This window comes from Anopheles gambiae, chromosome 3, assembly GCF_943734735.2.
Source record: "Anopheles gambiae chromosome 3, idAnoGambNW_F1_1, whole genome shotgun sequence".
In the NCBI taxonomy this organism is placed as follows: domain Eukaryota; kingdom Metazoa; phylum Arthropoda; class Insecta; order Diptera; family Culicidae; genus Anopheles; species Anopheles gambiae.
In genome coordinates, this window is record NC_064602.1 from 53,942,325 (window position 1) to 53,949,561 (window position 7,237).

At 45.8% G+C, this 7,237-nt stretch overlaps 1 long non-coding RNA gene across 1 annotated transcript; it reads right to left on the reverse strand.

The window, feature by feature from the left end:
• LOC133393898 (uncharacterized) lies at positions 1 to 691 on the reverse strand. The gene is made up of 2 exons (XR_009766466.1): positions 337 to 691; positions 1 to 162 (listed from the first exon to the last, which is right to left on the reverse strand). It is a non-coding gene; the product is annotated as an uncharacterized LOC133393898 (long non-coding RNA).
• Positions 692 to 7,237: the final 6,546 nt, after the last annotated feature.

A 7,237-nucleotide genomic window follows, 5' to 3' on the forward strand; every position in this document is an offset into this window, starting at 1 on the left:
TCGTTTGATATTTTAACACTTTATTGAAACTTAAGGCACAGTTCCACACATCGCTAACCACAATCTTGTCACAAAACCACACATATTTTTTATTATAAATAATTAAAAAAATCGTCACTTCAAGCACCCGCCTTACTGCCTGTATGTTGTGTATGTTGAATACTGTAAAAAAAGCATTGAAATAAAGCAGCATAATTTACATATTCATGTTGAATTATGAAAGATTAACGCTGCTTTATTTCAATGCGCACAACACTTCAACACTTGAAAATACGACCGAGGCCGTAATAATGTGAATTGAAATAAATAACACTTCAACACTTCACTTCAAATTACATCGAGCGCCCGGGACTTAGGCTAAAACGCGCGCTGCCTCACGCTGCGAAGACTTGAACTGTACTGACGATTTTGTGTGGTAGCAAGAAAGGGAACGCACGAGGAACACTCGCTGCACTAGTGCGAGCGAGACACCGACACCAGCAAGCCGCTGCGAGAAAACCAAACTGAGTGCGCTGGCTGAAAGTGAACGCACACATTCACACATGTGTGATTGTGTGAGTGCAAAAACTGTGTAGAAAGCAAAACACGCTCTCGCCGCCGCGTAATTCCGCGTATTTCCAACCGTCTCCCCCTGCTTCTACATGCCCCTCGCCTGAAAGACGCACACTTTTACATTCTCATTGCTAGTAGGGCCTCCCTCCCGTTTTTTTCCTCTCGCGCTGCGCTGGATGCGCGGATCAGCTGTTCTTGCTCTCTCGCGTTTCTTTCGGTTTGCGCTGCGCTGTTGCCGCACTTGCGCGCTGCGCTGAACACCCCTCCCCCTCGTTTCTTTCGTTGCGCGTTGTGCGCTGTGCGCTTTCGTTCACTTTGATTTGCTGCGTAATAAAATCGCATGCATCGAAATAAATTTAATTACATCAAACTCGTTTGATATTTTTACACTTTATTGAAACTTAAGGCACAGTTCCACACATCGCTAACCACAATCTTGCCACAAAACCACACATATTTTTTATTATAAATAATAAAAAAATCGTCACTTCAAGCACCCGCTTTACTGCCTATATGTTGTGTATGTTGAATACTGTAAAAAAAGCATTGAAATAAAGCAGCATAATTTACATATTCATGTTAAATTATGAAAGATTAACGCTGCTTTATTTCAATGCGCACAACACTTCAACACTTGAAAATGCGACCGAGGCCGTAATAATGTGAATTGAAATAAATAACACTTCAACACTTCACTTCAAATTACATCGAGCGCCCGGGACTTAGGCTAAAACGCGCGCGGCCTCACACTGCGAAGGCTTGAACTGTACTGACTATTTTGTGTGGTAGCAAGAAAGGGAACGCACGAGGAACACTCGCTGCACTAGTGCGAGCGAGACACCGACACCAGCAAGCCGCTGCGAGAAAACCAAACTGAGCGCGCAGGCTGAAAGTGAACGCACACATTCACACATGTGTGATTGTGTGAGTGCAAAAACTGTGTAGAAAGCAAAACACGCTCTCGCCGCCGCGTAATTCCGCGTATTTCCAACCGTCTCCCCCTGCTTCTACATGCCCCTCGCCTGAAAGACGCACACTTTTACATTCTCATTGCTAGTAGGGAGGGGGAAAGGGTTCGGTCGAAGTTGTATTGTCCGCCATAGTCGAGCGGAAGCGATTTTTTCCGAATTGAGAGTAAGCGTGCGCAGCGCTCTCTCGCTTGCCTTCAAATTACACGGGGCGCTCTCGCGATACAAAACAGCTGATCAGCTGATACCCCCTCCCTCCCGTTTTTTCCTCTCGCGCTGCGCTGGATGCGCGGATCAGCTGTTCTTGCTCTCTCGCGTTTCTTTCGGTTTGCGCTGCGCTGTTGCCGCACTTGCGCGCTGCGCTGAACACCCCCTCCCGCGCTTTCTTTTCGGTTTGCGCTGCGCTGTTGCCGCACTTTGCGCGTAGCGCTGGACACCCCCTCCCCCTCGTTTCTTTCGTTGCGCGTTGTGCGCTGTGCGCTTTCGTTCACTTTGATTTGCAGCGTAATAAAAACGCATGCATCGAAATAAAATTTAAACACATCAAACTCGTTTGATATTTTAACACTTTATTGAAATTTAAGGCACAGTTCCACACATCGCTAACTACAATCTTGCCACAAAACCACACATATTTTTTATTATAAATAATAAAAAAATCGTCACTTCAAGCACCCGCCTTACTGCCTGTATGTTGTGTATGTTGAATACTGTAAAAAAAGCATTGAAACAAAGCAGCATAATTTACATATTCATGTTGAATTATGAAAGATTAACGCTGCTTTATTTCAATGCGCATAACACTTCAACACTTGAAAATACGACCGAGGCCGTAATAATGTGAATTGAAATAAATAACACTTCAACACTTCACTTCAAATTACATCGAGCGCCCGGGACTTAGGCTAAAACGCGCGCGGCCTCACACTGCGAAGGCTTGAACTGTACTGACGATTTTGTGTGGTAGCAAGAAAGGGAACGCACGAGGAACACTCGCTGCACTAGTGCGAGCGAGACACCGACGCTACGAGAAAACCAAACTGAGCGCGCTGGCTGAAAGTGAACGCACACATTCACACATGTGTGATTGTGTGAGTGCAAAAACTGTGTAGAAAGCAAAACACGCTCTCGCCTCCGAGCAATTCTGCGTATTTCCAGCCGTCTCCCCCTGCTTCTACATGCCCCTCGCCTGAAAGACGCACACTTTTACATTCTCATTGCTAGTAGGGTTGCCTGTAAATTTCGATCTCTTTGTCTTTCGGGATTACATTAGGTGCGAGGGCTCTTTTTTTAAAGTTTGGTTAATGAAGTTAATAAATACTTGTATGTATTTCATTATCCTGCTTTATCAATTACTGGGTAAATAAATAATCATTTTTTTATTTACCCCTTTTTATGTATGAGATTTTTATTAATTATAATACTTGAAGATGTTACAACTCTGATTGCTTCTAAAAATGATAGCCTAATAGTGATATTATGATTTATTTATACTTATGAATTATCAATGAGTTTTATCTTTATTAGCGATTGCTATTCTGTTTTATGTTTGTTCAAAAATTGTTGCTTTTCTAATTATCATGTAAAAATAAGCAATATTAATACATGATGATCTATTAATTTGCTCATCCACGGCGGTTAAAACAGGCGTTCAAAAATACTGCTTGGGTTTGTGATAAACGTGCGTTACGCGTAACGCTAGCGTAACGTAGAGAGCTGAGCCTTACTTTTACCCAAGATTTTTGTTTAAAAACAGAAAAACAAACTTAATAGTTCGATATCAAACTTGATAATTCGATTATTTCCGACGAATCAGAAATGCCGCGCGAATCGAATAGCTCTGTCAGCAAAATTGAGCTTCTTTTGCCGCGCCCCAAATAGCATTGGATCGTTACGTTTCGCGACCCGCTGCGCAAATTCGAGCAGTTTCCAGCGCAGAAAATGCACCAAAATCTGCGCTGGCCAGCGCAGATTTGGCCTGGTCTCCCGCGCTGGACTTCAGCGATTCCTGCGCTGGGTCGAGCAAGTTTAGCGCCATCTGCTGGCGAAATGGACGAACTATTTATGGCGGCGGAGCAAAAAAAACGGTCAAAAAAATTTAAAAAAATTGGCGCCCATTTTTTCGTCCGCTTCTTCTCCCTCCCTCGCCCTGCCTTGCCTTACTTGCGCTTCAGCCCGTGCCTTCCGCCGCCAGCTGATTGGCTGTTGCGGTGTATGCGTTGATACTCATATGTGCATTGCGGTTATGTGTTGTTATTGGTGGGTGTTAGCATTTATTAATTTGTGTGTGACCTTGAGACGCTGTGGGAGAAGCTGGATTGGGATTCAAAGTGTTATCGGTGTATTGATGGTTTATTTTATTTCGTGCCGCTGCTGATGAGACCATTCGATGCCCCTGCCAATCGAGGGTGAAGATGCCTATTTAAAACAAGCGTAGGAGAACGTCTAACACTAATCTAATATTTTTTATTTGAACATGTTTGATGCTTCAACGACCTTCTAAGCATCATGTAGCACAATGTATAGTGGCTATAATTTTTTTTTTTTAATGTGCCGAAATCTGTCTCGAGTTTTTGGGTCTCGACACACACACAAACAGCGCGGGGAAAGTGGCCGTTCACTCTATCATGTCGCGATCCCCCACCCCGCCCGGCGCTAGGGATGAGGATGCTACAAGAAAGCTGAACCAACCGTTCTACCGATAAGGTAGCCGTAATCGATCATGCGTGGTGGGGGGGAGGGATGGTCTAGTAGGGGGGGGGGGGGGAGTGCGTGCTTGCGCGACATCAGGGGTGCGTGCTCGCGAGCGCGCTTTCGTGGGTGCGCGCTGGCGTGCGCGCTTTCATGCTCGCGGGCGCGCGTACGTGCGTGTGTGTGTGCGTGCGTGCGTGCTGGCGTGCGCGCGTTCATGCATGTGTGCGCGCGCGCGCGTGTGTGTGTGTGTGTGTGAGTTTGCGCGTGCGTGTTTGTGTGTGAGTTTGCGCGCGCGTGTTTGTGTGTTTGTGTGTGTGCGTGCGTTTGGAAACCCCAAAACTATTTGATTCTGATGGGTACATTTTCATCCGCTGCGACTACAAAATACCACGCATTTTCGATCTCGCTACCTGAGAGACAACACAACCATTGGTATTGACATCTTTGCGATCGGCTCTGCTGTTGGGGGTATTAAAAAGACACACGATCTAAGCAAACGTGCGTGCGATATGTTGCACATTTATTTCTTCATTCAGCAACAATTTAGCAAGCGGGCGCAAGTGGAAACAACATTTTGAATTGAATCCACACAAAAGAGGATTCTGGATTTGTTTATTACGGTGCGCGTATGGTGCTGCACCTGTCCGTCCAGAATCTGGTGGCTTGTTGGTTTGGAGTAGTTATCATGACGCCGATTGACCGGCAATGCCTTGGAATGGGTTCGGATCGGTAGGTTCATGTTTTGGTCGAGTGCATTCCGTGCATTTGTCGCGTCACAGCAGTAGACCCGGCAGCACCAAAGTCAAAACAAAAACCTTCCCCGAGTGTGGACGGCTATGCTAAGTTCTTTGTATTATTATTATTATTATTATTATTGGCGTAATGGCCTACGCGGTCATGCCGGCCTTTTCAGGACTTGAGTACCACGTAGCCGGATAGTCAGTCGTCGTAGCAACGGTTCATACGCGGTTAGAACCCACGACGGGCATACAGATGTGCGGAATGATGGCGGTGTCGCGGGCCCACTCCTATCCAGCGTGCAACTTGCATACTGCCACACTGTCTCCTGCTCGATGCATACGCTGCAGGCAGGGGGAAGGATGCACCTCCACGATAAAAAAAAACACCGTCATGAACTAGCGGCGGACCTAACGGTAGGCGGACTAGGCGGTCGCCGAAGATTTCTAGGCTGTAGTATGCCGTATGTCTAAAAGTGGACAGATTATTAGCGAGAAGGGAAGATGGTCTTTAGGGCTCCGTGGCTGGAGAACCATTTGCACCTCCCCTCCCCCCATGGCGACAGCAATTTTAGGGCCTGTGACCGATGATCGTAGGGGTCCCATGGCCACCCCCCTTCCCGCCGGCAATTTAAGTATACTGTTCAATCTCCCAACAGCTGTGTGCCACTACCCCTTCCTCCCGGTCATTAGTTACCATTTACAGGGGCCTCAATTCGTCTTTCCGCCTTTCATGAACACCTTCCTTTCTTTGACCGATGGATCATAACGTTCCGGAAGAAAACACATTTGGCGACAGTTGTGCACACACACGCACGCTCATACCCTTGCGCAGACGGCACAGCATATCTGTGTAATCTACAACATACGAAAGCAAAAGCTTAGCGTAAAAAAGTTATGCTTAATGCTTAACACGTTCAGATCGATGGCAGGCCCCAGGGACTGCCAGTGAACTTTCCAGCCTGCATTCTAGGTGCTGGCGGAAAGGAAAGTTGATGAAAATCAGCGCCGGGATGAACGTGTTAATGCGAATTAGGGTTCAGCGCGTTGCACAGCAAACCCTCCATCGTGCGCTAGCGATTCCGTAGTCATTTTTACATTGCATCGATTAAACTCATTGCGCTTTTTTGGTTTGATTTGTAATAATGCAACTTCATCGCCGCAATGTGTATAAACGGTTTTTTAAGCGCCACAGCAACTCATGAGCATTGACCACACGCGAGAAAGAGATAGCGCTATGGAGGGAAAAAGCACGGACGACGGCTGACAGCGATTGGCCGTCTGACGCACCAACACATCCAAACCTTCGACAGCGCGCTCAGGCGAGGGGTATGAGGCGGAGCCAGGGACGGGCAGCTCGACGAGCTGCTTGACAAATTTGCCGTTGGAGAGAAAAGGAAGGCATGATAAAATTCTCAGAACGCCATAACGCCTTCCGTCGCTTTGCGCAGCGGGCGATTTTTGTATGGAGGCGTTACTGCTCGCTACCTGTTCATAACACTGCTCGATAGCAGTCCTTAGTGAGCAGGTAGCGTGTAACATTCTATGTAAGCTCAATGAAAGCTCAAAGCTCAAGCGTTACTTAGCGAGTGCTCGAACCACAGTATACCCGCCATGCAATTCACAGCGATTTGCGAGGGCGCGCGAGGGCTCGCATGCCATACAAGTTCACCATCCCAAAGCCCTCGCATTAAAGAGCTTGCGAGCCTAGGCAATTTTTTCGCCGCTAGTTTTAGCAGTTATAATTATAGCACCCCGAGAGCAGGTATAACATTGCAAATTATAGCTTACTAAACACCTAAATTTATAGATTTTATTTTGAAGAAATCCACAAAAATTGAAACAGCGATCTTTTCGACAAATAACACAGCAAAACAATAATTAATGAATAAAAAATAAATATTTTAAAATATTTTTAAAATATCTTAAGATTTCGAGCAGATGATACCACCTGCAACCCTCGCAATGTTTGACGGGTAACGCTGAGGGTTCTGTATTCGGATGTAAACAAAAACACACACACTTTTTTTAAATTTCGATGCACATTGTCCAGTACAACGATAAAATGTATTTTATTTAACTATTATTCAAAACTTACATGCCCCAATACATGGTTTTACACGTTTAAGTACGATTTCAACCATCACTTTGGATGGTATCAACGGATGCCGACGGCGTTGTTGTCTCTGCGTCAGGCACTTTTATTGTTGCCGCTTCTACCCCTCGGGTGAATCGTTAGAAAGCTGTATCACAACGATTAAACGCTCTAAATGTACCACTTGTAAA